At 40.6% G+C, this 21,402-nt stretch overlaps 1 protein-coding gene across 1 annotated transcript in view; it reads right to left on the bottom strand.

The window, feature by feature from the left end:
* chrm3a (cholinergic receptor, muscarinic 3a) overlaps positions 1-19,130 on the bottom strand; it is a 140,887-nt gene extending 121,757 nt beyond the window's left edge. Inside the window, exon 1 of the mRNA XM_034681074.1 lies at positions 18,806-19,130. The gene's annotated coding sequence lies outside the window, so the exon portion shown is untranslated. The remainder of the gene's footprint in view (positions 1-18,805) is intronic.
* Positions 19,131-21,402: the final 2,272 nt, after the last annotated feature.

Raw genomic sequence — 21,402 nt, forward strand, 5'->3', positions numbered from 1 at the left:
AACTGACTGAACCAGCCACCCTCCTTGATGGCTGTGCTTTGTTTTATATTCAGTCCAGCTTTTAGCACCCCATTTCAGCATCCCTTTCTAAAAGGAATGCTTTTAGTAGTTTGGATGGAGTTAACTTCACCAATTAGAGTTTGTTTCTAATGTTTAACTCTATGATTGAATTTAAACATTCATCTCCCTCTCGTAAACAAACAACACAGTCATGAGAGTAAATTGTACTCCCCACTACAGTAAACAAAACTGAGCCAAGTTTCAAAACCATCAAATTATAATGCTGCTCAATTGAACAACTCTCAAACAGTTGTTGGTGTGTGTGTGTGTGTGTGTGTGTGTGTGTGTGTGTGTGTGTGTGTGTGTGTGTGTGTGTGTGTGTGTGTGTGTGTGTGTGTGTAGGCGTGCGCACCTTAAATAAACAAAGCTACACGCAAGCAGGGTGAAATGTTTGTGTTTCTTATTAGAAAGACGAAGGGTCGTGACGTGCTGGCTGCTCCCTCTAAATTGGGCCGGGTGAGGAACCAATTAGTGTGTCGTAGAACAGTTAAAATTCTCATCCCCTCCTGTGCCAATCATCATAACGCAATTTCAGCTGACAAATTAAGTCTAATTTGCAGAGAAAATTAAAGTAACTAAATTCAGAAACTAGGTTTGCCCCCCCTCCCCCTTTTCTACCCGCAGGGCTTGGGTGACAATATGTGTATTTTACCCTCTTTTTTTTGTTTGAGAGGATAAATCAAATGAATAAAGCCTCACCTCAGACATACTCTGATATGAATCCTTGCACTATCCACCTACATAGACACAGAAGTGAAAGGAACAATAAAGAGGGAGACACAGTTGAGGGAATCACAATTGGATCCAGAACAGTTGCATTTGAGATGAGCAGCCATAGGTCAAGGTAACTGAACAACTGTCTGTCTACCGACTCTGAAGCTTGTTTACACCATACAAAGGATCTAGATAAGAGACAAAGTGGAGTGTGTGTGTTTGTGTGAGTGAGCTGGTACGGAAGATAAAGGCATTAAGACAGAATCCTAACAGAACAGAGAGCTGACAATGAGAGGCAAGTTGGGACTGATAAAACAACTAATCAATAAAAGTGGGAGTGTTGGTGTGGAATTAGAGATAACAGTAAGGCAAAATGTCTTTATCTAAAAAGACATGACAAGTCTGAGACTCTTTTTGGGTATGCCTTTATGGTTGGAAAACACAACACTTTCAACTGTGTTGTTGAAACACAGACCATTATAAATGTATTTGTTCTGTGGATTCTATATATATTTAAGGGATGCACAATATGCATCTCTTCGAACCAATACAGAAAACAGTAGTAACATGCATCTGATGGCAGTTAGTGATACGATTACTCTTATATCCATCAGTATATCAAAACGTGTGGTTTATGAACACCTGAGGATAAGAAATGAACATGTGTACAGCCCGGTTCAAAAAACAATTTGGGTCTGAATCAAGCGGCAACCTCTGGTCTGAAAATATAAGTCCGATGCGGAAGTGCTAAAAACTGCAGTTCATTGAGGATCCGCTTGAGGCTGGCTCCGGAAGAACTGGAAACCACATACACACCAATTCAAGAAAGCCGATCTTTACAGCAGAAATAAACATGTTTACAGTCTGGTACAAAAGACGAGTGTAGTCTGGATAGCTAATTTCTCCGATCGGCACACACTGTACGAGGGGTGAATTGTTTTCAAACGCAGCGATTTCGAAGATATTAAGATTACGAGTCTTCCAATGAGAGGCACAGCTGACTTGATTGGTAGGCGGGAACACTGTAGCTGTTGGCTAGGAGGCTCAAAGCCCGCCTCTTTACGTCACACTGGCTCGACAGCAGTATTATGGCTGCCGCCGCCGCCTGGCCTCAAAACAGCGCTTCAGAAACAGATGGCTAACATCAAGGATCCTACGTCTATATTTTATACAGTCTGTGGTCCAAATAGCTCATGTCTCTATCGGCACAAACTATGGATGGTGAATTTTGTTATAACTCATTAGTTTAGAAGATATTGCAGTTTTGCATAATTAGGAGCATGGCTGACTTCCCTGACAAGCGTGCACAGTGTAGCTGTTAGCATGGAAGGTAACTGCCAGCCATGAACTCAATCTCTTTGCGTCATGGAACTGAAAGTTGGGTTGAATCAGCATTTCTAATATGGCGGCCGCTGTCCATAGGCTTCAAAACTCTGCGGTTGTTCTTGAAACCGCCTACTATACCAGCAGTACCTACTGATTTGGCCAAAATTCAGTATGTAGTAAGTAGTGTGTGAACAAGAGTAAAATCTGCAGTATGCCAAAACTCCCCGGATGTCTTACTGATTCAGGAAAATATCACAGTGTGCATCGGACCAGTCTGCCTCGCGTACTGTTTCCCACAATGCACAGCACTTGTTCCGCTTTTTCTTTTCGCTTATTTTTTGATGGGGGAACTCAGTTTTTAGGTGCTGTGAAAATTATTAAATTCCATATAAACCACTTCCTAACTTTTTAAATCATAAGTGGATGCTAAAGTAGCAGTTTCGCTATCAGCTTGGCCGCTGTTTACTTCCACATTCCGAAGTGACGTCTGGCCCAGCGTACTGCAACACAGATCAAACAGAACAGCCATACTACAAAAACCGTTTCGAAAACAGCCTGCTTCAACTCCATGGTGCCCAGAGAATGAATCCTAAAGACTCCAATTTTTTTTCTTGAACCATCAGCAGCTTTCGTGCTACTTAGCAATGGTATATTCCCAACCTGGTACTCATCTAAGTTGGTGTAGATGTGCTCATTGTGTGCAATAAGGATTAGGCTGTTCCTGATAAAAATCCAAACTAAGTCCCTCTTTGGCTTGAGCGTTCTTTGAAACCAAATTAGGGAAATCATCAAGTTTCTAACCTATCCCAACATGGCCAAAAGCCTCCTCTTGCAGACGGAGAGGGAGATATACAGAATACAAATTTGGCACATCATGTCTGTCCTAACCTACAGAGTCAAAGGATTAGAAAGGGGGGGGGGGGATGTCTCAGCATTTTTAACCAGACCTGACAGATAGACAGAGAGCAGCAGACATCTCTCCCTGAGTCTGAATGTTCTTCGTCTGTTGGGAGGAGTGGACAGAGTCAGAGAGATAGACAGACGCGCACATCAATTGACTGAGACTAAGCTAGCAGCTAAGGTTGTCTGGGAACACTGCGTCCAACGATGGCAATACAATCTATCATAGCCACAGAATGTTCTCTGAGTCGTACATCACACAGCGTCCCTGAAGGGGCAAAAACATATTGAAACTTTTCCCTCCCTCGTTCAGGACGCATTAGTATTGTAGAGCTGCAGCGTCTCACTCTTCATAACCATAAATCCCCTCAGAAGTACAAATACAGAAAAAAAAAAGCAGCTTTGGGCATTTGTGTGAAAAAACAAAAAAATGCCTGAGTGCTTTCTCAGTGGAGACTGAAAAACACATCTTTTGTAGCTCTTCCATACCTCCCTCTTTTTACTACTTTAATGCAGGGAATCAAAGATGTAATTCGGCTCTTAAATCATCAGGTATGTGAAGATGTTCGTCTTTATTTACACCAATTAATTTATGAACCCTTTTGCACTTCACACCAGATCCATTTGCGCCTAAATACTTGCTGATTATTCATCAAACATGAGCAGGCACTTGAAAGCATTTAGCATGCAATCAGTGAAGAGCACCACTTTTCTTATTCCACAAGCATTTAAGAAGGGATCAGGAGAAAAAGATGGCAGGAACTAAATGTGGTTGATGGCACATTCTGCTGGATCCATGAAGGTTCATGCAATTTGAAAGGGTCGTCTCTGTACGGGAAATTACTTGACTTCACAGCAGGTGCTGAAGAACACAAGTATTAACTGCAAGCTTGTGATGGAGAAGAACTGATAATTTAATTTAGCTTCATTCTAATAAAGTTTCAATGTGTCAAAAATGGGGCTGCACTGAGGTAGTAAAGATTCAAACTGGAGAGGTTGTAAGAATGATGAATAATCAATCATTTTATGACAGCATCAACATCGACCCAGAGCAGTGTCATCTATTAAACCAATAATCTGGTGATAAAAATCTTCAGATTGACATCAAGTTTACTAAGATCTTTGGGTCTATTATGCCATGTAACACTTCTGCTTTTTGCTTGAGGGTGGATTATTCATTTAATTAGTTGGATTTTTAAGACTGAATGTACAACCAGCTTTAAGGGTAGTTCAAACATACGTTTCCAGTGCTAAAAATATTGATTGAAGCTGCATGTTCCAGCTATGTACATAAGAAGTGACTATATGCCTCAGTGGCCATATTCACAAAACTTCCTAGTACAAAGAGTTGCATGATTCTGAGGACCATGATGTTTCATAAGAACTCCCCCTTAAAGTTAAGACTAATTCCAGGTAAAGATAAAAGTTATTCTCAAAGCATCTTACTCCTTAAGAGAGCTCTTAAGATTATAAACCGTTTGAGGCATTCAAAGGGACTTTTATGAGACTTAAGGAGTTTCTCATGCAGAGGAGAAAATAGAGGAAAGACTGTACTATAGGAGATATATGTACTCCCAACAATGTCAATGATGTTGAGTTAATTAAATGCTACAGATTGGATTTTGCAGTGATCATATTTGCGCTCACATCTCCAAGCCAACGCAACAACCCAATAACACCGGAAATGAAAGTGATCACAACATTTAGATATCTGACGACTGGAAATATGCAAAAGTTTCACTTGTGATACTGGTCACACAGCAGATGAGCACACTAAGAGAGTGAGGTATAACAACGGCAGCAACAGGCTGCACAAAACAATGGTGTCAGAAGGTTCATATTTAACATGATGTGTCATACTGCGATCAATGTATTTAAGACAGAGCAGCTGACGTGTCTATGATCATCTGCAGAAGGGTGTAGAGTGAGTAAAGGTCCCACACGTTGATAGTTTATATTATATAATATCTTTAGATAGCTTATCTATCTTAAATAGCAGTCATACAATTAAAAAAAGGGAAAAAAATGTAGGCTACATCGTCTGTAAATATACTTAGGTGGCCATAATTATACTATGGCAGCTTGCCCAGGTAAAGTCTATGTTTAACTGTCAGTATGTGAAAAATGTTGTATTTTCACGATGCACGAGTGCAGTCAGGAATACTGTACATTGGTGTACATTCTGCTACGCTATGTTTATTCAGAAAACATTATAATCTGAATTAACTTGCGAAAGATTTGCAGCTCCACATTAATAGGGACAATAATAGGAACAGTCATAAACATCTAAAGACCATGGCAAATGTCAGCCTGGCTTTACACAATGAAAAATACATTCAATTCTTTAAACAGCCATTTCAGAAGGTGCTGTGATGAAGTGTGTGTGATGTAAAAAGGAGGATTTAAATCTATATGAATCATTCTTCAATTTAAATACTTCAAACATTAGGCTGAGGATATGGCGATAAGCACTTAAGTGGAGAATCATCATCCTTCTCTGTTGTAGCCATCATTACCACCACTGACTGAGCTGCCTGATCTGAGTAATGCTTTCCCTGCGTTCAACCCATAGACTGCATAAATAATGGACGTAGTATCCGTGACGTCACCCGTCTTTTCCTGAGAGCTGTTATGAAGCAAATCAACGGTGGCAGCCATATTGGAAATGTGGAACTCAACCAGTCAAAGTGTGACGTAAAGTGGCAGAGTTTGAGTCTCCTAGCCTACAGCCGTGTGTTCCCGACCGGGAGTCAATTCAGTCATGTCCTTACTTGAGCAAAAACTTGTAATCTTATTGTCTTCTGAACCCTCACGTTAAAAAAAAAATTCAGCCCCCGTACAGTGTGTGCTGATAGAGAGATTAGCTACATAGAGTCAAGCCAGTTTTTGAACCAGGCTGTAAACATGTTTATTAATGCTGCAAAGATTGGCTTTTTTGAATTGGTGTGTAAGTGGTTTCCGGTGTTTCTGCAGCCGGTCTCAAGTGGATTCTCAATGAATTGCAGTTTATAACACTTCCGCACGGGCTTCATAGTTTGAGACCGGAGGTTGCCGCTTGGTTCAACCATGGAGATGTGTGACGTACAGGTACGGCAACACCACTCAAACAAACCACATGAAGAACTACACCAACAGTTTATTGTCTTTTGGGTCAGATTTCAGAAAATAAAAGAAAAAAGTACCAAACCACCTCTAAATTTTGAGGGGTACTCAACTTTTAAAACTTTAACATCTGTCTGTAATTCGTCATATCAATTATAGCCTCAAGTGACAACACTGCTGAGCAATACTCCACTCAATGAACATCATCTTTGTTAAAATGGATTGTATCAAGTTAATTCATGTCCTTACCATCTGGCAGACAGTGATAATTTGTTCTTGACGTCAACTGGGGGCTCACTTCGTCTCCAGTGATAATGTTTTTCCAAAATTCTTCCTCTAACGACTTTTCGTCAATGCCAAGGTGACCAAAATGTTAAAGACGCCTCTGATCGATCTGACGCACTGGAAAAAGGGTTGTCGGTGGGATATGGGCACTGGTACACAGATAGTAATCTGGCATATCCTTACTTTCACCAGCATTAGTCAGTGAGTGAGAGACAGACTGAGCTGCAGTAAATGAAAATAGATTTCCAGACTGCTGCCAACTGATCAAAGCACCTAGTGCAAAGCTGTCCATGATATCAATCAATTTTACACTGTCTGAAAGGAAGGTAGCTTTAATGATCTGAATATAATGACAAAGATAAGCAAGAGGGAAAGACTGCTGCAATCATCCATCCGAATCACGAAGCAAAACAATGAGCTGGTATTTATATTCAGAAACCTCCTGAGGACACACACACATACGCACACACATACACTCACTCACGCACACACCAAGCTTAATCAAGAGGTGGATTTGATTGCAGGACTTTCAAGAGAGGATCGTCTGCACAGGCGTGTGTAGTTCAGATTGACCGTGACAATGACTTGTCCTCAGTGCATTGAACTGATGGTGATGAGGCTTTTGTTCTGTGCTCACACAAGTGGACACAAATGTTAGGGGAGGATGATGTAGCACCCATCTTGTTTGTCCTTTGAGGTCAATCTGACGAGTTCTGGTGAATCTGAATTTCATTGAGCCTGAACAACACGACAACACTCCATAAACATGAGTCAAACTCGCAACCTTTGGCAGAACACGCTGACTGAAAGATGCAATATATGTTCAGATAGACGTTCCTGTGAGGGAAACAATGGGAAAAAAAACAACAACAAAAAAGTGTTTTGCTGGATTAGAAGCTTTAAATTGGAGCCACTAATCAGACAAGCTATAACATCTCAAGGCAACCAGCCTGAACTCTGACCCCGGAGGAAAAGCACCGGAGATTAGTGTCATTCAGTAGACGAGCCAAGTCTGTCTGTGGTGTGTGATAGGATCTACGTGATAACCTCTGGTCACTCATTTCTTTTGGTAAGAAAAGGGTCCGTCTCTGACCTTGTCAAGCAAGCAGAGATATTTTATTCCTCTATTCTTCTCTGACTGCACAGTGAGAGCGTAAGCCTTTTTCCCTTCCTGAGCAATCATCCTTAAGCAGGTGTTCAAGCTGACAGAAATAATAAAAGACGTCTAAACTGGAAAAAAAATGCTTTATGTGTCAGAGAATACTGCAAGTCGTGTTCAAAAGCTGAATTTGAGAATTTACACTTGCTTTTGTAAAGTTTGTAATTGCACTGAGGCATATGGAAAGCAATCAGACACTTAAAACGTATTTTTTTAACCCACAAATTGACATAAATGCTTTAAATAGCAAATGATTTAATGTGCTATTTAAGCTTTTCAGTGTTCTGTAAAAAGGTTGTTTGTTTAGTCGATTGTTACCATCATCCTCATTATAACTGTGAGCACATGTGGGTTCCCCTTGGCAATATCCGGGTCATTTAAGGAGACAGGAAACAAGCTCATTTGCCAGCGGTGAGGCCATTCACACAACACATTTGCCCTTATTCAACTGTGTTTCCATCAAAGCCAGCCAAAGCCATCTGCCACCCCGCGCCGCGCGCTGTCTATGTAGACAGGGCACATTCAGTCCACACTTATCATTTATTCCCCAACCATGAGAAAGCCTCTGTTTTAGAAATTCAATTGCTGCAACCTTTTTTTGTGTGCAGTGCTTCAAATGTAATATATATTCTCTTTTCTTATTTACACTGACAGCCTGGCAAAAGGGATTGCATTTCACGAAGGAGCACTAAAGGCATTGGTTTTGGTGTGAGCAGCGTCTGTCACATTTCTATGCAAAATTGAACCTCGGGACATAATGAAGTGAAGTACTTCTTCATTCATGTGTGCTATCAGGCAGACGCCCTGTCTTGCATTTGAAACATTTCTAACATGGCTTTGAAGACAGAATGCAATAGAGTCTGCCCTCCCCTCCCTATTTCTGCTTTTCACTTGAAAAACCACAGATGATCTGAGATTATCTGAGAAAATTATGTTGCTATCAAATCTGACAGACTGGACCTTCATGCTTTAAGATGCTACATCTCTGATCACTATCAGTCAAAGAGGGATTTGCAGAAGTTGCACTTTATTGGCAAGATTACCTTATCTACGATTTAAACATGGATGCAGAGGTAGGATGGGGGATAAATGGAAAGTTTGGTAATAGATAATGGGGAAAGAATATTTTCTGCTCATACATTTAATGGAACGTTTCTGTTTATTGTAGAAATATAATAATCAGTTGATAAAAGGCTTATTAGTTATAAGAGGTTGCCATACATTTTATTTTTAATTTTATTATTTTTGTGCAGCTATGTAGCTCTTTCTAGAACCATGTGGAGTTTGCTATCCTGCTAGCTACTAGTACAGGAGCTTAGTGTACAGCAAAATTCATAATTGGTAAATACAGACCTGCTGCTTCGACCAATTTACTCAGACTCTGGAGGTGGCACCCACCACTACTAGTCACTAGTCTTACATTGAGAAGTCTTTTCAATCAAACAAGCGCCCAACAGGGTTTATTTACTTAATAGTATATCACTGTTTTCTTTAAGAGCATGATTACGACCAAATAATGGAGAAAAGCCGAGGCGCCGCTAGCCTGCTATGTATCCCATACATGCTTTAATAATAATAACAATAATTCATAGGATTTATATAGCACTTTTCTGAATACTCAAAGTCACTTTACATAGAATAAAAGTAAAAATAAAACAGGTAAATAAAACAAAACAGGGACAGAGGTGGGGTGGGGTTAGAGGTCATGTGTTGTATGCTTTTTTGAACAGGTAGGCCTTGAGGTGGTTTTTGAATGATTGGAGTGAGTCAGAGTTGCGGATGTGTGGAGGGAGAGAGTTCCAGAGAGCCGGGGCAGCGATGGCAAGGGCTCTGTCCCCCCAAGGTGCAGTGCTTGGACTTGGTGATAGGGGACAGGAGATTGGCATCTGATGATCTGAGCTGGCGAGATGGGGAGTGAGGTTATTGAGGGCTTTGTAGGCAATGAGCAAGATCTTGAAGTGGACTCGATGCTGTATGGGGAGCCAGTGGAGGTGCTGAAGGATGGGTATGATGTGGGCTCTGGAGCGGGAGTGGGTAAGTAACCCGGCAGCGGAATTCTGGTCATAAAGTTTGCAAAGTGAGCAGTTGTTTGCAGCTTAAAGTGCCATCTTTTGGGTAAAATACCGTTGCATAGTAAAATACATCTCTGCTTGTTATATTGGTGTATAGGACACAGCTCACCTTTTGATGACGAGAGGAGTATTAAAAGTTGGACACAAACTTAAATTGATTGTAATTGTAGGAAAAAAACTGTGGCTGAAGTAAGTGTCTACATTTACTGCTTTTCTAAAATCTTAATTAAACTGAATATCTTTTGATTTCAGGATGTTGGCTAAACAAAGCAAGCTTTTGAGTATCAACTCGAGGCAAAACAGTCTCACTTGTTATATGATTTTAATTATTCTCTGGAACTGTGCACGTCTACTGATGCATCCAGTAATCTGCAAAATACTTGCCGAGTTTGTTGATGGTTAAAAAATCGTCACAGCTTGAGTTTATTGAAGGGATTTTTGAGAGAAATAAACAAACCACTATATTACCAAGTTGCCAGCAGCATCACAAAAACACTCTACATTATGCCCAGAATCAAATTTGACAAAAAAAATGTCCAAAATATAAAATAGCAAAAAGAAAAGCCATCACTGCTATATGAGATTAGCTTTGGTAGCAGGTTAGGGATGAATGATTTGTTGCACAAAAGTAAATTAAAACCAGTGAAGAAGAACAAATACAAAAGAGGATGAACAATAGCTGATCCAAGAGAAAAAGTACACAAACACACTCGACGGGCAGGCGGTGAAAAATGAACTAAAATTATGTTTTTCTTTGCAGATGTATGAAAATCAGCTCAATGTATCTTTCATCTTTACTTTCATGGAAAGGTTGTACATTTCAAACCTTTAATCCACCCCACCAGCGTTAGGTGTAAGGTATGAAAAACGTCTGCACTCTTTGTTGATGTATTCTTTGACTCAAGGGTGCAGCTGCAAAATCTATTCTTCTGGCACCAACACTGTTGTTCCACATAGTTGGGGGCCCTGAAGAACATCATGCTAATTTAGCTTGGACTAGCTACAAAACTGCACTGATTTTTATAACTGAAAACATTTTCTCAAAAATGTCTGTTTGACTTCCTCCGCTACTCCCCCTTGGCTTTCGCAGTTCACATCTTCCACCCTCATGTAGAGATACACACAACAACAGCATGTCTGCCAGCGTTAATGAGTTTGTTCCCAAAACAGGCAAGTCTCGTTTGTCATTTGGGACTGGTTCAGTTTCGTGGCATCAGATCTCCAACAAAACCACAGTCCGCTGCTAAGTTTGTTCAAAGGTTGATGCAGCTGCACAACCAATTCCTTCCAACATCTCAAACAGAGGGAGAAACGTTTCTCATTATGAACTCTACAGCCAACAAACACCCGCTAAAGAGGTGACCAACATTAACGGAATAATTTTCCCATTGCATTGCATATGACAAGAACTGGACACAGTGGAAAGCTATTGTAATAAGTGTTTTGGGTTAGCCTAACTAGATAAACTTAACAAGAATACACTGGAACTAAAGTCATAGCTTTAACTGTATTGCACAAACACACATGAGCAAAGCCAACCGGATTACAGCAACAACAGCGTTACGGCCGATATTCTATGGTAACTCTGCAGGGACACACGGTTCAAAAGGCTAAAACATACCAAACACATGACAGTCCATCACATCTTTACTGATGCAGTCATGCTGCATGGCTGAAGATATGGTGCACATATTTACAGTGGAAAAGCTCGGGTTATCCACATGCTTAAAACTATCAACCCCAGGTATGTGCTACATAGCTGCAACCATTTTGCAGAAGTTGAGCTGCCTCATCTGTACAACTGCACATGCGAGAAGACAGCTAGAGAGCTAGACAAATCGTAAATTGAGTGATGTGAAAGAAATCATCAATTTTATTTTTGGGCCAGTATTTGTAGGCCTTGCCCAAGCGGCAACCTCCGGTCTAAAAATATGAGTCCAATGCGGAAGTGCTAAAAACTGCAGTTCATCAAGGATCTGCTTGAGGCTGGCTCTGGAAGTACCGGAAGAAACCACATACACACCAATTCAAAAAAGCCCATCTTTACAGCAGAAATAAACATGTTTACAGCCTGGTACAAAAGACGAGTGTAGTCTGGATAGCTCATTTCTCAATCGGCACACACTGTATGGAGCAACAAATTCGAAGATATTGAGATTACGAATCTTCCAATGAGAGGCACAGCTGACTTGATTGACAGGCGGGAACACTGTAGCTGTTGGCTAGGAGGCTCAAAGCCTACCTCTTTACGTCACAATCGCTCGACAGCAGCAATATGGTTGCCACCACCGATTGGCCTCAAAGCAGCGCTTCAGAAACAGATGGGTGACGTCACGGATACTGCGTCCAGATTTTATACAGTCTATGGCCTTGCCCCAGTTACCAGCTATGTCCACATGGACCACTTATAATCACAATTAAAAGCCAGATCAGAATAAAAATGCTTCATGTTAACATCTCATTCAGAAACTGGTCTGATCCAGCTCATTCAGAAAGAAATATCATGTGATGAAGGCGGGGGGTTTATGCCATTTGATACTCAGATCGATAGTCAAGTGAACACTTGATCCGATCGTTTCTTCCTTGTTGTGGTAAACTATTCTTACTGCTCATGTCCACTCCACATCACATGACGTTTCTACTTTTTGGTATTGCCAGATGTGATAGAAACATCATGGGAACAAAAATAAACTGATCTGTAGCCAGCACAGCTTTCTTACTGGAGACTTTGAAAGACCTCCAGGATTGATGAAGGTCTCTATGGTTAAAAAATAAAATAATAAAATAAATGAATCAAATACAGACATCCAAAGTCACAGACCTGAGAGAGGAGAGACTGTAATCACTGGTGCAGAGGCGAGCAGAGGAGCAATGAGTAGAGGCATATAGTGACAGTGTATATTTTTTACACTTTACTTGTAACATATTATGTACAATGTCAAACCACATCAGCGGTGTTAGTTGACAACAAGGAACAGTTTCCGAAGCTATTTTCGAAACAACAGAAAAACCGAACAACTGCACGTCACAATGGTTTCATTTGGATTACGTGCTTGATGCATTACACACTTACACACACACACATCTCGATACCGTCACTTCATTCAGCATCCATGAAAACAATGAAGGTTGAAACCTCTAATCAGAATGTTTGTAATCAGGTTGAAGAAAAACTACATGCATGATATTAGCTACAGTGTTTTGGTGACTCGTATTCAGTCATTATCTAAGAAATGTATTTTATTTTGGTGATTTTAATTTCTTGTCTTGAGTTTTAGCATCTTATTTTACCTCTAGTGTTTCCTCATTAAGATATCATGCGAGTGTTTCCTCAGTTCGTTCAGCAACTTTTTTTTTTTTTTTGTATTTATTTATTTTATTTGTATTGTTTTTACTATTATTGTTGCATATATTGTGCTCTTCACTTTAGGATTGTGGATGGGCTTTGGGGTCTCGGCTGGGTTGTGATGAGGATGGGGGGGTCTTTTAAAACATTTTTGTACAGCACTTTTTGTTACAATATCATTGTATGAAAAGCGCTTTATAAATAAAGTCTGATTGATTGATTGATTGATTGATTGATTGATATATTTTTGAGCCAAGTATAAATCTGAATAAATGCAGGAGAGAAAGCTAATGAATCTCACACAGTGTATCCTGGTTTATGTCAGGCTCCCACTGCGAGCAAGAGATCTCAGCTTTCTCTCTTAGCTTAGCGCACACTCATTAATTTATTGTTTCAGTTAAATACATTAGTCATAAACCATCGCTGGACTTCCACATAAAACGTGTCAGAAATCCCCTTTGATAGAGCCTGAAAATGAGTCCTACTAGCTGAATGCCAGCTTTCAACATGGGATACAGAATACTCATTCTTTCATTCCTGGAGTGGTTCAATGAAAAGCTGTAAAAGACACAATAGTTGGCACCAACGGAATTTACTCTCAGATTCTTACATTTCGTTTGAGCTACAAATAAGCCAAAGTAAAATGAGGCGGCACTTTGGTACCAGAGTTGTTTGTCTGCACGTGTTCACGCACACACTTAAATATTAAGGACAACAGCTGAACAGGCAGATGTCCACACAGCTGTGGATACAAAAACAGTTTTGAAGACTCTTCTCTCAAAGCTGAGCCAGGCCTGAGACCAGCCAGGCCTGAGACTCTGGATTAAAGTCTTTAGAAATTCAGTACAATGATGATTCCAACTATTATTGTAATTCACGATCGACTTTCAACTATAAAAAACCAAATGGATGTAGAGGTCCTACTAATTCCTGCCAACAAACAAGTGCTCTTTTAAACTCGACTTTTTGAATCGCACATAATTCCACTTGGCTGAAAAATGGGTCATTTCCCCAACTGCTGGAGCCTACCTTTGAGTGAGCCAATTTGCCAGTTTCAATTATTAAAGGCAGCACCTGTCTCCTTTCAAATTTCAGTGGCTCACTGTGGATGACTGTGCGCTCAGCCCTGCAGAGACAAAATCCACTCTGTCTGCAGATTTCAAAGTAACAGCCCCAGAAATGAAAGAAGATGTCGGTGCGATACAGGATTCAAAAGGGAGTGATGCAAACGGACCTCATCTGCTGAGATATCTATTCACTTTCCAGCCTTTCTCTTTCCCTTTTTCCCTACTAAACCCTTATTGAGTAATTGGCTTTCTCTTGGCATGGAGTTGTCCAATCTAAATGGTAATTCTGAAGGCTCTCTTCTCGTCACCGGTGGTAATACTTGTTTACTGGAAGACGGTCACTCCGCACGAAAATTAGAGTTGTAATGAGAAGGCAGAGCTCTGTCGACTGTCATGAGACAATACATGTCAAAACCTCGAATCTAGTCTAGAGCACTTCATGTGATAAACTATACACTGCCTGAAGAACAACAGTCCCAAGCTTAGAAAATGCAAATATGGTAGAAGTTACGATATATACCTGTCATTCTCCTTTTTTTATCCAACTAATCACTGAAGCCCATTCTGAGTGTGCCTGTTCTCTTCTTGTTTACCTGTGTTTTCCCACAGGTGCTCTGGGTTCATCCCACTTTCAAAACACACGCAATGTAGATGTATGTGAGCCTGTTCAGTGGCTTCAGGTATACATTTTCATTCCCTGTGTATTAGTTCTGATGGATGTGACCTGTCTGAGGTGCTTCCCTGCCATCTCCCACATATATAAAGGGATAAAACTTTAATAGATCTTACAGAGTACAGAGAGACAATAAATCAATGTGTTGGCGGGAAGTGAGAAAAGCAGGAAGATGTTCTCAAGATCTGGATTTTGTTTGGTGTATCATTTGTTTCACAAAAATGTCTGTGACGCATTGTCCTTAAGAAGTTTTACTGCAGACATAGCAGAGATGAATTTGAAGTAAATTAATCCAAAATTGTCCTTTAGTGTCAGACGGATTCAGACTTTAGCAGAGGGCAGACTTTAGAAGTGAGTCGCCTTCTGTTGTGTCCTTTGTTTAAGTGGTTGTTGTCCGACCTTGCATTTCACGTCCTTGTTAGATTTTGACTTTTAGGCTTAATCATTTTTTGCAACGCCATTCTGACACTGCAGTTCAGAAATAATATTGAGGGCCAATGCTGGTTAAATACAGCCCCAATATCTGGATAAAGAAAATAAAGGGAGTAGCACCCAAATTTTAGAAAAGGTTGTGGTAGGCGCTTAACCTGTGCAATGCATACATTGACAAAGACCTTAAAGCTGGGGTTGGTAGTCAGATTTAGATACACTTTTTGTCATACTGGTTAAAATGATCTTTATGTCCTGATGGCAATCAATACATAATGTGGTCATAAAAAAGAGCAAAAAAACCCTGCTATCTACAGCTGGAGTAAACCTGGGAAAATACCAACCAATCACCGTCATTAGGGTCCAATTTATTAAAACCAATCAAATCCCGTCCTGCCGTTCTGCCCGCCCCCTGCACGTACATTTCCCTAGCGTGCACACCGAGTCCCTGTCCCCTGCCTCTGCCTCCCCTGACTCTACTGACTGCCCCTCTCGCTCGACCTCGGGCCTGTCCCCTCCGACCCGATGAGGTGCTTTGCTCAGGATGGTGGTCCGGATCAGAGTCTAAAAAGCTCTAACCACGGGGGCTCTGACAAGCAGAAGAATTAATGACATTTAGTAAGTCCTACAGAAAATGGATATGTATTGTAGCGTCCGTCCGGCGCTATAGGGATGACGAGCCGATTCGTGAACACGTTGAACTTTAATAACTGGTCACTGTCAGCCGTGATCATGCCAACCAACAAAGCAACAATCAATGTTTGAATGAATGAAGAACTTCTCCTGCCTGTCTCTACTCTCTCCCGCTCGCACACTCTACACCTCTCCTGATGCCTTCACTAACCGTCAACACTGTAGGAATTAAGAACATCTACACTGAACATGTTTAACAAACAGTAGAGCTGTTACAGTATTATATGTATTATAGCTTTTCTCCTGATATCATGTCCCCGGTACAACTGGATAATGCTAGCATGACAGTTGTGAGTACTAACAATAGCCATGTTTGTTTGTGTTTTTAACTTTCACTATGATAATAAACAGAGTCCTGAGGAAATGCTACATTCAAATTCATGCTAGTTTTCAGAGACTACCAACCCAAGCTTTAATGCTACTGGCGCTAAAACTAAGAGATCTGCTTTCAGATGGTTACCCTGGTTGACAAAACTCCAAATCCCCAAAAATTATCAACTTGAAAAGATTGTTGGTTTTATGAAAGGACATTAGATGGTTTGCAGAAACTGGCAGAGTGATTGCTAATTTAGATAATTCTGCAACTAGCGTCGGCTGCCCATTTTTTAAATCAATGTAATTACAGTAGATAAGCATGCGTCTCGGTGCTGCATCATTGTGCAGCACTTCACAATTTAGAGGCTGTCCTGACGACTTCAAATGCCTGTTAAGATTCAATCAACTGAAGGGGGAATCATTACTGACTGACTTATGATGGCGGAAAGGAAAAAAAAAAACACATTAAAGGGGACATATCACGCTTTTTTCATCAATATTTATTGGTCTAAGAGGTCCCCAAAACATGTCTTTAAAGTTTGTGCTCAAAAAAACACTTTGAAATCAGATTTTGGCATGCCTGAAAAGCCCTCTTCTTCAGTCCTCCTCAGAACACTCTGTTTTCTCTCTGACCATGCCCCCTCAGGAAGTGGATGTGCCTCGGCTGTCCAGCACGTTGATCTAATGTTTACATGTTGGCTGAATATACATGGCTGCTCAGAGATCACGTTACTTCAACCCTCTGAATCTGTAGACGTGTGTCTTGGTACACAGCTACGAACATGTAGCTATGTGGCTATGTTAACTAGCGCTAGCACTTATCCATGATAAATAAAAATCATCCACTAGATCTTCAAATCTGCAGGCCTGGGGAGTAAAACCGTCCTCTACCAGAAAGGCAGCAGGACCTTTCTGAAGGATTGGTCACAGATTTATTGTTTCTTGTTGCTTTATTTGTCAGTATGTCGACGTGTGTCTTGGTACAGAGCTACAGCTACAGCTATGAACATGTAGCTATGTGGCTATGCTAATTAGCGCTAGCACTTATCCATGACAAATAAAAATCATCCACTAGATCTTCAAATCTGCAGACGTGTGGAGTTAAACCGACCTCTGCCAGAGAAGCAGCGGGACCTTTTCTGAAGGATTGGTCACAGATTCTGTGTTTCTTGTTGTTTTATTTGTCAGTATGTCGACGTGTGTCTTGGTAAACATCTACAGCTACGACATGTAGCTATGTAGCTATGCTAACTAGCGCTAGCACTTATCCATGATAAATAAAAATCATCCCCTAGATCTTCAAATCTGCAGACGTGGGGAGTAAAACCGACCTTTGTGTTTATTAAGACAGCCTACAACTAGCATGCCTCCCTCCTAAGCTCCTTGTTACCACACATTTGTGCAGGTAATGAAAAACGGAGGGGTGATTCAGTATTATTTTATACAGTCTATGGGCTGAACAAGCTCCGAGCTCTGACTCCGTGATAGACCGGATATTGTTGTTACGTAACAAAAACACGGAAGTCTGAAACGGCACGTTTCACACACATTTACAGAAAGGTGGAGAAATCAAAACAGGGGCAGAATGGATTTTTTTCATTCTCGGGGGGTTTGTAGACATGCCAGGGAAACATATTTCAGGTAGAGAACCATTAAAAAGTCCATTTTGCATGATATGTCACCTTTAAGGGTAGCACAGGCATGAGGGGGGACAGGGTCTTTACACAAACAATGCTGGTTGGACTGACTGTGAATGCCAGCGACATCAGTCATTTCTCGTCCATTATTTCTGACTTTAGACACACTTTGCCTCATCGTCGATGCATGACCAGGAGTCAGCCTGTGTCTCTACGAAGCCCTCACAGGCTACAAACAAGCAGCCAGGCTTCAAGAGAATCTCCTGACAGGTGAGTGAAATTGAGAGAGAAAGAAAACAACGGAACAAAGAAAACGACTTTGGAAGGAGTGTCTGGGGATGACAGCAGGGGTGAAATATGTACCGTAAGTCTTCAAGACTCACACAGACACACCTGTAGAACTGCTATGTAGTATGTACTGCTATGGATGAAATCGTTGATAATTTGGTCACAACACCAAATATGTCCTTATATACTGAAACTAAAGGAGCATGCAGGGATCCGAGCACACTGAATATATACATTTTTTATGAGACTGAATGAATAAGCAAGCAAGAAAACACCACAACACTACCAAGTATTACAATGGCATTAATGATTGACAATAACATGATTTTAACAGAATCCTACGTGTAAAAACAAGACACAAACTGACGCACCCAATAACAGCTGAACTGAAATCAGAGGCAGTAACTAAAAGGAGTTATTTGTAATTTGGTGCAGTTGCATTCAGGTATGAGTAAATTCACATCTGCACTCACCACTCTACACATTCTGTTTATTTTTTCATCTTTTATTGATTTACAACTCAGATTACATTTCCATGAAATATCTGGCAGCATAGACATCATCTCACAAACAACCCCGAGCATCTGAGGTAATATTCAGAATGATCCCACCACATGCCTGCACATGCATAATCATTTTACAATGCCCTGTATGCATACCCAGCTGCTGTATGCCAACCTGAAGCCATCTGCCCATGCATAAATTCTACATTCCTTGTTGTCGGCGATACATACTTCACCTCAGCACAGTATCTTTAAATTATGCAGACCTCAGGGCTGTGCGTGATGGATCCATATCTCATTGATTTCCCATTGAGGAAATATGAGAAACACGACTGGGTCCATTAGTCACTGTGCACATTTTGTTAACGTGTCACTAGGTCACTTCAGTTTATATTATTTCTATGTTACAGACAGGTTTTTTTTTCCCATGGGCTCTGCAACATCAATGGACTTAAGTAACCCTGCACTCTGGCGGCTTTTGGGAAATCACACAAAAGCCTTTGCTGATTGATATTCATGTCTGTGCAGCTCTGCATATTTTGTATTGATAAAATGGAAGAAAGCTACTTTAGCGGTCGACTCAAGCGTGAGTACAGATAAAAACTGCAAAAACAGCAGTGACCTTGATAAGCAGTATACTTCTACACTTCTGCTCTGTGGGCAAAATGTTGCTCACTATTTGGTGTTCTGGTGGAGATACTGAATAAAGTTTTAAAACTTCTGCTCACCTTTTGACTTACAGCTGTTCTTTTTATTCATTTATGATGTGGTCTGTTCAGCCATCACCAGGTTATAAAACTGTATCTGAAATGCTACATTTTCATACTTGCCAAGCAACTTTTTTCTTTCTTTTCAGGTTTTCAAACTCAAGTCAGTGCTTATGATTGTGGGAAGGAAATGTTTGGTTCCCTTGTGAATGAGAAGCAGATCTGAGAAGAGTTTGTGAAAGTTATTAAGAACAGAGAGTTGATGTTGAAGGTCATGACTAAGCTCTAAAAATATGAGTCCAATGCGGAAGTGCTAAAAACTGCAGTTCATCAAGGATCCGCTTGAGGCTGGCTCCGGAAGTACCGGGAAACCACATACACACCAATTCAAAAAAGGCGATCATTACAGCAGAAATAAACATGTTTACAGCCTGGTACAAAAGGCAATTGTAATCTGGATAGCTCATTTCTCGATCAGAACACACTGTGAGGGGGGTTGAATTTTTTTCTTATTATGAGTCTTCCAATGAGAGGCACAGCTGATTGCAGGAACATTGTAGCTGTTGGCTAGGAGGCTCAAACTCTGCCTCTTTACGATTGGCCTCAAACAGCGCTTCAGAAACAGATGGGTGACGTCACGGATCCTACGCTCATATTTTATACAGTCTATGGTCATGACTGAGGAAGATTCATTCAATAGTCCCAGTAAAAAGATGGCGACACTGCCAGTTCAATTTAAGTTTCACTAATTGTTGCTCAGATTTTCCATGCCTATATTTCTAACATACTTGGGTCTTGATAACAGCAGATTCTTGCTATGAAGGTGGAAAACCAAGAAAAGAAGTGAAAACAGATGAGGAAAAGCAGGAGAGGTAAAAGACAAGGACCTGCAGGCTAGGACAGAGAAATCTTCATAATTGAAGAAGGTGCGTTATGTAAACACAAAACAGAAAACAGAAGGGTTGATACACAGAAATGAAAATGTCAACAGACTGACAGAGACAAAGCAGAAAACCACAATCAGGTGCAGAGCTGATTCATGTCCCATTCACCTTTTGTGTGTGTGTGTGTGTGTGTGTGTGTGTGTGTGTGTGTGTGTGTGTGTGGGGGGGGGGGGGGGGGGGGGTTGTAAGAGGTAAAGAGTGGGGGAATGGCAAATGGTAATTGCCAATAGTCAAAACAGGTTCAGTTTGAGGTGAGTAATAATAGCTGTTTTAAATCAATATTAGGTAAGTACTGATTCCTTACTTTAAGTAATAAGATGTATATCCTTCAGATCAGGGGTTCCCAAAGTGTGGGTCGGGACCCCCTGAGGGGTCGCGGGACACCAATGGAGGGTTGCTAGATGTCTTCAAGATTTTTTGATTTTTTTGAAGTAATCTAAACATGCTTATTTTACCAATTATTGTAAAAATATTGACAAAAAGTTACATTTTAAATAAAACCCTGCAAATAAGTACATTTCATTAGTTTTCTGCCTTACTTTGTTGCCAGATCACTCATAAAGTTAGGGTTAGGGTTAGCTAACACTTAATTATGTTGGTAAACTAATTTTGAAGTTGAAGTAAATGAAGTATTAAGCAACATAAAATCCCTTCGAGGGACGGTAGGGGTCACAAGTCTTTGGCACCTATATTTTGGGGGTCGCGGGATGAAAAGTTTGGTAACCCCTGCTTTAGATAATGTAATAAGCAAGATAATATGTAGTAAGTGGGATTTAATAGCAGAGGAGTGAGACAGATCTTCAGAGTGAGACAAAGATCCTGAGCTTAATGTCAGGGTCCTGTAAGGAGTCCAGTCTAACATGACATCCATCTAACTATACACTATTCCTTATTTAGATATTAACACTCATTTTAACCTGAACTGTATTAATCTAGTTTTGGTTTGCTGCTCATACTTTTACTAAATTGTGGTAACTCCACAACTCCACAGACTAAACTACAACCAGACCTCCTGGCCTCAGAATCACTCAACACAGGAAAAAAGATCAAAATCAAGAACTTGAGGCTTGGCTGTCCCAACCATCCATCTTCTTCATCATTTCTTTGATGAAGCAGATGTGGTAATTATCTGTGGATGGTGATTAAATTTCATTTGGGTTGTTTTGAGGTGGCCATGCTACA

This window comes from Notolabrus celidotus, chromosome 4, assembly GCF_009762535.1.
Source record: "Notolabrus celidotus isolate fNotCel1 chromosome 4, fNotCel1.pri, whole genome shotgun sequence".
In the NCBI taxonomy this organism is placed as follows: Eukaryota; Metazoa; Chordata; class Actinopteri; order Labriformes; family Labridae; genus Notolabrus; species Notolabrus celidotus.